Below are 9,913 nucleotides of genomic sequence, written 5' to 3' on the forward strand. Positions count from 1 at the left end.
AATACATCATACGTTCTATATAGGGTCTGGCTTTTGGTAACAGTCATAGCAGTACGACTAAATCTAATTTTGTGAGGATTAAGGCAGACAGTAGATTGAGGAGGGTGTCTGGCATATGATAGTGCTACTTTTAAAAATTTTGTTATGCTCAGTCTATTATTTCATATAAATGTCATAGCATATGCTCTAGTAATTAAACCTCTTAGTATTAATTTGTAGTCCCAACCTTGGATTGCAATATTCTTAAGAGGTCCAGGAAAATAAAGAGTATTCTTCATTTAACAGCAGCCTGCACATATAATTACTAGAAGAAATGCAGAATTAAGCTTTAATTAAGGCCCACATGAGACTGCTTGGTGAATGTGTCTAGGTGGTAATATTGTGCATCTGTAAACCATAACGTCTAGGGTTTAGTATTTCCCCTTCCATCAATGTTTTTTTTTTCAAGTATCACAATGTTTATTGATAGATACAAGTATATAAAATCAGGGCATGAACATGACTTGATAAATTAAGTAGGCTTAATTTCAATACTATAATACAAGGGACCAATTCAAATTCTCACCATTAGTTTCACACTCACAAAGACCACTTCAAGGGCACTTACAATCTCTCAAAATTTATCAGTTTTGTGCAAGTAAACCATGTTTCTTTTAAAAAGACTTGTGCACTTGCTCAGGCTCAAGGATATTAAAATCTAGCACATAAAACCCATTACTAGAGGTAGAAATACTGGCAATATACTATTACGCAATCATCAATTACAGTTAAGAATTTTTCTGTAACAACCAAATGGATAAGTAAATATTGCAACAACCCAAGTATTACTAAGCAAAGTGCATTTCTACAGTATTCAGTGTTGCTATTCAGTTTTCTAACTTAAAACAACCTATGATAACTGGCAGCAAAGAAGGCCCCTGCAATAGACTGCCTCTGCTTGAGAACTTATGATGTAATTATTGCATGCTGCTAATATACTATCTAAACATTAAAGATACTCCTAAAATATTTGATGGTAGACTATGATTAAGACATTACACTGCAAAAAAACTTATGCCGAAGGAAATCCTAACTGACACGCTTCTGCTTTAAATATTGTGCAAACATTACAGCAGAATGAATTTTCGCAGTGGTTAGGTCAAATGCAGTTATGTCATAGTAATGGTACGTTTTGCACAATTTAAGGCTTTAGCTGATTCTTTTAATCAGCTTCTTCCTCTGATTCTTCTTCTTCAGCAGTTTCTAGCCTGGTTAGTCACTGATTCACCTGGAACAAAGCCTTGCCTTTCCCTGGGAACTCTTGGGTTATATCTTCTTTCCAAGCCAAGAAACCTTCTTCAATAATTTCCATGTCATAGAAGTGAACAAAAAAGCAAAGTAACATGCCTTTTGGGAAGTTGCTATTGTAGCAGTGCACCTGAAGAGCACAGAGGGCACTGACTTGTAGATCAATGTGATCATGAAGGAATTTCTGCATTACTGGCTTGAAGGAAAGAAGCAGTTGTTTTTCCTGCTCTGTTCTTTGGAAGGAGCAGAGGAAGAATCTCTTTCATCACTGGGTGGGTTTACTTCACTAGAAATGTACTGTAAGAAGCTAGTCACTAAGATGTTCACAAATCCTTTTCCTACATGAAGTTTGGGAGAGATGTTATCTTTAATCCACTTATATATGGTTTGAGGGGATGATCCAACTTTATTTGCTTTAACAGTGCCTTCTCCAATTTGAGGAGTGGGAATAAGAAACTCAGTCCGTTTCCTCCCAAGATCTCCAACATGTGGTCCTTATTCTGATCAATTTCTGGGAGCATTTTCTGCATATTAACCTTGCTTTGTTGGAAAAGCTCTGTTAACCACTCTCAATCTTATAATTTAGCTAATTGCTGAAGACAAACTAAGAAGAGAGGAAAATGGCTGCCACTTTCCAGTGGCTGAGCTAGTTCTGAAATGCTCACCAGCTCCGAAATGATAGCATGAGCTTCAAACTGTGCTAAATATGATTTCACCAAGGGGATATCAATCTCCAGTTTGGGGCACTGGTCCAATACACTCAGGAAAGACTGCATGAAGTTGTCACTTGTGGCCATCCCTTCCTGTTTGAGTAAACTGATCAAAGAACTTGCTTTTTCTTTATCTTCATCGCTTCTATCTAGTGACAGGATGATTACTTTGCTTAATATCTCAGGGAGAAAGTGTTTAGAAGCCCTCATCTCTCTTACACCATTGGCAGCTTCGTTTGCATTTCCACTATTCAGATACTTGGTTACAACAGTTTTGGTTAGTTTAAGCAGTTCTTCCTTTGATGGTGGTGGCTTTTTACTGGTCTTGGCAGGCTTTTCCTGAATAAGTGGTGGATTAGTTTTGAGACCAAGCTGAGGTGTCTGTCCCAGAGGTGGTATTTGAGTGTGTGGTGGTTGTGCACTAGAAGGAATCATAGTTATCTGGGGCTGAAGCTTTGGAACTTGATTTTTATTCATTAGGAAAGACTGAGCAGGCCTCAGGCTAATCTCATCTGCATTAAGCTGTCCTTTCTTAGGAAACTGAGGTGGCATATCCTTCAACTGTCCTTGCAGCTGGGATAAAATTCCCTGACTCTGGTTATGGTAGAGCTGGCTTAGCCCCTGGCTTTTCATAAACTTGCCTCCCATCTCCCCAAACTGTGATTGTGTGGGAGGTATGATGTGTCCCCCATGGCCACTGAAGAGTTGATCTGAACGATGACGCCCCATAGTGGGTGAAAATCTATCCTGGATAACTCCTGGGCCAGTACCAATTCTGCTACCTGGCATTTGTCCAAACATATCAGCAAGTCCTCCAAGTGGGTCCCTATCCATTGTCATCCTGGGTGGCATGAACGGTTCCTCCAGAAAGAAGTCACTTCTCATCCCTTGAGCCATAGGAGCAGGAATAAACACTCCTAGATCTTTTACCGCATCTTGACGGATTTGATTGATCATCTTTGGTCCATTGTCAAGAAAAGCCTTGTGAGGAACCCAATGGTGTTCTTTCAACTCTGTGGTATGCTGCAGCAGGAAACGAATCCTCACCAGCAATTCCTTACTTAACATCAAGGAGCACATTTGGGCAAAGTACTTGATCCATTAAGGACTTGGCTCTTTCTTGGTCTAATCTAGGTTCCACTGTCCTCATTATCTGACAGAGGCACTCCAAATCCTCTTCCATATCTTTGAGTTGGAGTCTCTTCTTTTTTTCCAAAAGTGTTTTGGAAGGATAGATTCATAAATAAGATCAAGCTTTCCACGTTCTCCAACGAATCTGATGTTCCCTAACATCTTGATCTTAGCAATGGCTCTCTGTTCCTCCTCCTCGGGGAGGAGGGGATTTTCACGCTTATCATAGATATCAACATTTCTGGTTCGGTTTTCAAATTCATCTTGTAATTTGGAAATTCAGAGGCGTCTGAATGTTGTGCTTTGCTTCTGTCCTGGTTGACCCTCTGCTGCTGGGCCATCGAAGTCTGGTTCATCTTCTGCCAATCGCAGACATAGCTGAGCATACAGTGAGCTATATACTTTGGCTCTTCTAGGGCTTTGTCCACAATCAGCAGTATGATCCCTTTAAGGATGAGTTTAGACTCTACACCCACAATGAGGAGCTCAAGGCAAAGCTTGTCAAACTTCTCAGGAGTAAGCTTACTTAGTATGCCTCTTACTTTCCTGAAGATTGCATCATGTCGTTCTTTTTCATTTGCATAGTTGTTTGCTACGGAGTTGTCACCTCGTCTAGTGTTTCCTGCAGGAATCCATTTCTGCGCGTTTTTGCCCTGGGGATTTCCCCAGGAACTCACTGTTGCCAGCAGTCTTGAGATAGTGCTGAGGTGCACCCCGGCTTCCTCCTCCGCCAGAAGAAGCACTGAAACGAGAAGTACCGCCTTCTGCAATCTCACTCTTCACTTCGGCAGCTTGACAATGAAGAATCTTCAAAAGAATAATATTAATGGATGGGGTGGGAAGGGAAGGGGATGGGAGAAATGAAATACCTTCACCGAGAACTCAGCATTTGCCACTGCAGCTGCCTCCTCAGGATCTGGTCATCGGGGACGGGGAAGGGAGGGGGAGGGGAACGGAAAAGAAAAAAGGCGGAGGGAAGGGGGAGGAAGGAGTCGCCCCTTCCAGCAATGTTATGTGATTTAAGAAGGCATTTGAGTTTCTGTAGTTTTATTTGTCTAATGAGAGGTAGGACTGGTGATTATTTCCTAAATTTGGGCCAGTCATGAAAATCTGTCCCCATAACTGATTCTTCTTTAGCCCCCTCTGCAGAGACATACACTGTTAATCAGCTTATTGTACTTTCCTTTTCCTTTCATTGTTTTTACTCCTTCCATCTGAAGTGTAGTTGTAATAAAGTCAGTCGAGCCTCCTGCAGGCTAATGTGGACTGGGAAATAATGGGTTACACCTATAAAGCCTCTCTAGCTTGCAAATGATAAGAATCTGTAGTGACTATCCAGTCCATCCAACATTAAAATAGAAATCTAATAGTATAAAATGGTTGTAAAGATAACCCAACGTCCCAGGCAAGGATTTAAAACGCTTTTTTTTTTTTTTTTAAGTAGAGTTGATTTACAATGTTGTGTTAGTTTCTGGTATATGGAAAAGTGATTCAGATATACATAAACACACACACATACATATATGATTCAGATATATATACACACATATACATATACACACATACATATTCATATATATTTTCTTTTTCATATTCTTTTCCATTATGGCTTATTACAGGATATTAAATACGGTTCCCTGTGCTATACAGTAGAACCTTGTTTAAAAAGCCTTTTTTAAAAAGCAGATGTTAACCCTCAAGAGGGAGCCATCTACAACTCAGTATAAAGGACTTAGTTGCCACAATAACCCTTTGTTCTGGACAAAAGTCTGATATGTTCACTGATTTCTACAATCAAAAGATGACTACATGGTGAAATTAGGCTGATTTTCCTTACTGAGGCCCAATGGTCAGTAAGTGGTCAGAATGGCCAGTAGGGATATGGAGATCCTATGGGTCACAGGCAGGGGTGGAGGTACCACCAAATTGCAGCTCAGATTATCACCAAGAGAAAAGTTAATGGCTTTTAATCAAGAAAGCCAAGATAAGTGGGCTTTCAAAGAAAGGGAAGCAAGAAATTGGAGACCTGTGGAGGACATAAAAGAAAGGGGAGTAGCTGGAGAAGGATTACTGTGCACATTTCATATTTAACACTCGATAATGCGTCTGCCTGTGGGTAAAAGCTAAATAAATTAGAAAATGTTAGTAGGATTTATCATGCATCATGCAAATAAAAAGGTTGGAATTCAGTCTGATGTGAGTTACTTTGAATTCTGAAACCACAATTTAATAGCTGCGTGCTCTTTGTCTGCTTACTTAAGCTTGATAAGCTTCCACAGTCTCTACTTCTAAAGTAACAGGGAAATGCCTATGTTACAGATTTCTTTTGGCTTTCTTTGAATTACTAAATGGCACAGAACAGATCTAAATAATGCTATTTCTCTTTTCTGTCCCCTTCTTTCTTTCATCTGAATGGCATTGTGTTTGTACAATTCTGTAGTTAGCATGATCAAACCTTCTGCAGATTTCACACTGCACACTTAGGAATACAAAACAAATTAAAGAGAAGAATGTGACAAAATTGCAATGGTGAGTGAGTGTGTGTGTGTGTGTGTGTGTCTTGTAAAAGTTGAAGGTATTGATTAAAAAGTCTCCATTTCTTAAATTATTTCTGGCTCAATTTTCTAGACTTTCAGGTACTTTTAAGATCTTTTTTATTCTTAGGAATAAAACATTCATTTTTGCATACAAATAACTAGCTGGAGATAGAAGAATAGAGAAATATACTCAGTAGGAATTAGTAACTTTAAGATAGTAATGAGCATAACATAACTATCTTCATCACTTTCATATACACTGCCTTCTTACACACCCACAATAATCAGGTGAGATAGGTAATTACTAGTCATACTTCACAGACAGAGATTATAAGACTCATCTTAAGGTCACAGAGCAAAAAGTTGCAGGCTCTCTAGATCTCACCTTTTCATATAATATTGCTGCTGCCAAATGCAACAATATTTTCTTGTGTAAAAAGATCACATTTTAATTTCCCCTGATGTTACGAAAACACAAGTACTAGAGAGGAATGTGCTTGACATTAAAACCACTGAAAACAAACTAAGCACTCTTTTTACGGAATCTTTCCAATTTAGGAAAGCCCATAACTATAAACAAAGAAAGTACCATACAGAAGAGAATGAGATAACAGTTACTATCTAGGAAATATTATCCAAAGTCTACGTGAATAGGCCTTCAGTCCCAGACATTTAAAGTCTACTAGTTGTGGGCCTAACAGCAGTATACCCAAATGATAGAGTATCCAGGACAGTATGATGATACCTGCTTTAAAAGAAGTCATTTCCAAATCACTGAACCTTGAACAATGAAAGGTGAGCACTACTGGCATACCTGTTAGACTGAACAAACCCAGAACACAGTATACATGGATCAGATCTTTGCTATCTATAAATATTACATAAGCATTTAGTATTGGACAGCTCTGGGCTTTCTGAGTATAGGCATTGTTCTTCAAGATAGGCATATGTAATACCATGTAGTATACAGAAAAAAAAATTAATTGGGAAAGGAAGACCTTAATCCCAGCTGATTAATTCGCTCTGAAAAGTTATCTATGGTCTCTGAACTGTCATTTACCTGAGATCAAAATCTCTGACCTGCCTACATCACAGAATACTTAGGAATTATCATAGAACTAAAATACCCCATATTGTGTAAAGAACAGACAGATTATAAGGAGGTGTTATTCTCAATACAAATTTAAAACTTCCTGTTGTTTCAATCCATCTAGCTCATTATATGTGAAACTTCTTTTAAATACTAATTAATTTTATTATATTTATTTTTTTAAATTTGGAGCTCATGAATTACTTTCTTAATATTTTTATAGAGCAGGGTCTTATTAGTTATCTATTTTATACATATTATAATGTATGCCAATTCCAATCTCCCCATTCATCCCACCACCACCAAGCCGCACCCCACTTTCCCCCATTTCTGTCCATACTTTTGTTCTCTACATCAGTGTCTCTATTTCTGCCTTGAAAACTGGTTCATCTGTACCATTTTTCTAGATTCCACATATATGCGTTAATATACGATATGTGTTCTTCTCTTTCTGACTTAGTTCACTCTGTAGGACAGTCTCTAGGTACATCCATGTCTCTGCAAATGACCAATTTCGTCCCTTTTATGGCTGAGTAATATTTCATTTTATATATGTAGCACATCTTCTTTATCCATTTGTCTTTTGATGGGCATTTAGGTTGCTTCCATGACCTGGTTATTGAAAATAGTGCTGCAATGAACATTGGGGTGCATGTGTCTTTTTGAATTATGGTTTTCTCTGTGTATATGCCCAGTCGTGGGATTGCTGGGTCATATGACAATTCTATTTTTAGGTTTTTAAAAACCCTCCATAATGTTCTCCAGAGTAGCTGTATCAATTTACATTCCCACCAACTGTGTAGGAGGGTTACCTTTTCTCCACACGCTCTCCAGCATTTGTGGTTTGTAGATTTTCTGATGATGCCCATTCTAACCGGGGTGAGGTGATACCTCATTGTAGTGTTCATTTGCATTTCTCTAATAATTAGTGTTGTTGAGCATCTTTTCATGTGCCTCTTGGCCATCTGTATGTCTTCTTTGGAGAAATGCCTATCTAGGTCTTCTGCCCATTTTTTGATTGGTTTGTTTGTTTTTTTAATATTGAGCTGCATGTGCTGTTTATATATTTTGGAGATTAATCCTTTGTCCGTTGATTCGTTTGCAAATATTTTCTCCCATTCTGAGGGTTGTCTTTTTTGCTTTGTTTATAGTCTCCTTTGCTGTGCAAAAGGTTTAGAGTTTCATTAGATCCCATTTGTTTATTTTTGTTTTTATTTCCATTACTCTAGGAGGTGGATAAAAAAGATATTGCTGTGATTTATGTCAAAGAGTGTTCTATGTTTTCCTCTAAGAGTTTGGTAGTGTCTGGTCTTACATTTAGGTCTTCAATCCATTTTGAGTTTATTTTTGTGTATGGTGTAAGGGAATGTTCTAATTTCATTCTTTTACATGTAGCTGACCAGTTTCCCCAGCACCACTTACTGAAGAGACTGTCTTTTCTCCATTGTATATCCTTACCTCCTTTGCCATAGATTAGTTGACCATAGGTACATGGGTTTATCTCTGGGCTTTCTATCCTGTTCCATTGATCTACATTTCTGTTTTTGTTCCAGTACCATATTGTCTTGATTACTGTAGCCTTGTAGTAGAGTCTGAAGTCAGGGAGTCTGATTCCTCCAGCTCCATTTTTTTTCCCTCAAGATTGCTCTGCTACTAGGCATCTCTTGTGTCTCCATACAAACTTTAAGATTTTTTGTTCTAGTTCTGTACGAACTGCCCCTGATAAGTTCATAGGGATTGCATTGAACCTGTAGATTGCTTTGGGTAGTATAGCCATTTTCACAATATTAATTCATCCAATCCAAGAACATGGTATATCTCTCGATCTGTTTGTGTCACCTTTGATTTCTTTCATCAATGTCTTATAGTTTTCTGAGTATATGTCTTTTACCTCCTTAGGTAGGTTTATTCCTAGATATTTTATTATTTTTGTTGCAATGGTGAATGGGAGTGTTTCCTTAATTTCTCTTTCAGATTTTTCATCATTAGTATATAGGAATGCAAGAGATTTCTGTATATTAATTTTGTATCCTGCAACTTTACCAAATTCATTGATAAGCTCTAGTAGTTTTCTGGTGGCATCTTTAGGATTATCTATGTATAGTATCATGTCATCCTCAAACAGTGACAGTTTTACTTCTTCTTTTCCAACTTGTATTCCCTTTATTTCTTTTTCTTCTCTGATTGCCATGGACATCCTTGTCTTGTTCCTGATCTTAGAGGAAACGCTTTCAGTTTGTCACCGTTGAGAATGATGCTTGCTGTGGGTTTGTCGTATATAGCCTTTATTATGTTGCGGTAGGTTTCCTCTAGGCCCACTTTCTGGAGTTTTTATCATAAATGGGTGCTGAATTTTCTCAAAAGCTTTTTCTGAATCTATTGAGATTATCATATGGTTTTTATCCTTCAATTTGTTAATATGTTGTATCACATTGATTAGTTTGCATATATTGAAGAATCCTTGCATCCCTGGGATAAATCCCACTTAACCATGGTGTATGATCCTTTTAATGTGTTGCTGGATTCTGTTTGCTAGTATGTTGTTGAGGATTCTTGCATCTACAGTCATCACTGATATTGGTCTGTAATTTTCTTTTTCTGTAGTATGTTTGCCTGGTTTTGGTATCAGGGTGATAGTGGCCTTGTAGAATGAGTTTGAGACTGTTCCTTCCCCTACAATTTTTTGGAAGAGTTTGAGAAGGATGGGTGTTAGCTCTTCTCTAAATGTTTCATAGAATTCCCTGTGAAGCCATCTGGTCCTGGACTTTTGATTGTTGGGAGATTTTTAACCACAGTTTCAATTTCATTACTTGTGATTGGTCTGTTCATATTTTCTATTTCTTCCTGGTTCAGTCTTGAAAGGTTATACCTTTCTAAGAACTGTCCATTTCTTCCAGGTTGTCCACTTTATTGGCTAGAGTTGCTTGTAGTAGTCTCTTAGGATGCTTTGTATTTCTGTGGTGTCTGTTGTAACTTCTATTTTTTCATTTCTAATTTTATTTATTTGAGTGCTCTCCCTCTCTATCTTGAGAGTCTGGCTAAAGTTTATCAATTTTGTTTATCTTCTCAAAGAACCATCTTTTAGTTTTATTGATCTTTGCTATTGCTTTTCTGTTTCTATTTCATTTATTTCTGCTCTGATCTTTATGATTTCTTTC

The 9,913-nt window shown here is 37.8% G+C and overlaps 1 pseudogene; it reads right to left on the reverse strand.

Moving 5' to 3' along the window:
* Window positions 1-1,063: 1,063 nt before the first annotated feature.
* LOC111165356 (eukaryotic translation initiation factor 4 gamma 2 pseudogene) lies at window positions 1,064-4,550 on the reverse strand (annotated as a pseudogene).
* Between the last annotated feature and the right edge of the window lie 5,363 nt (window positions 4,551-9,913).

This window comes from Delphinapterus leucas, chromosome 20 (assembly GCF_059928025.1).
Source record: "Delphinapterus leucas isolate spDelLeu-1000000601 "Yukka" chromosome 20, BTC_Dleu_Yukka2, whole genome shotgun sequence".
NCBI classification, from domain to species: domain Eukaryota; kingdom Metazoa; phylum Chordata; class Mammalia; order Artiodactyla; family Monodontidae; genus Delphinapterus; species Delphinapterus leucas.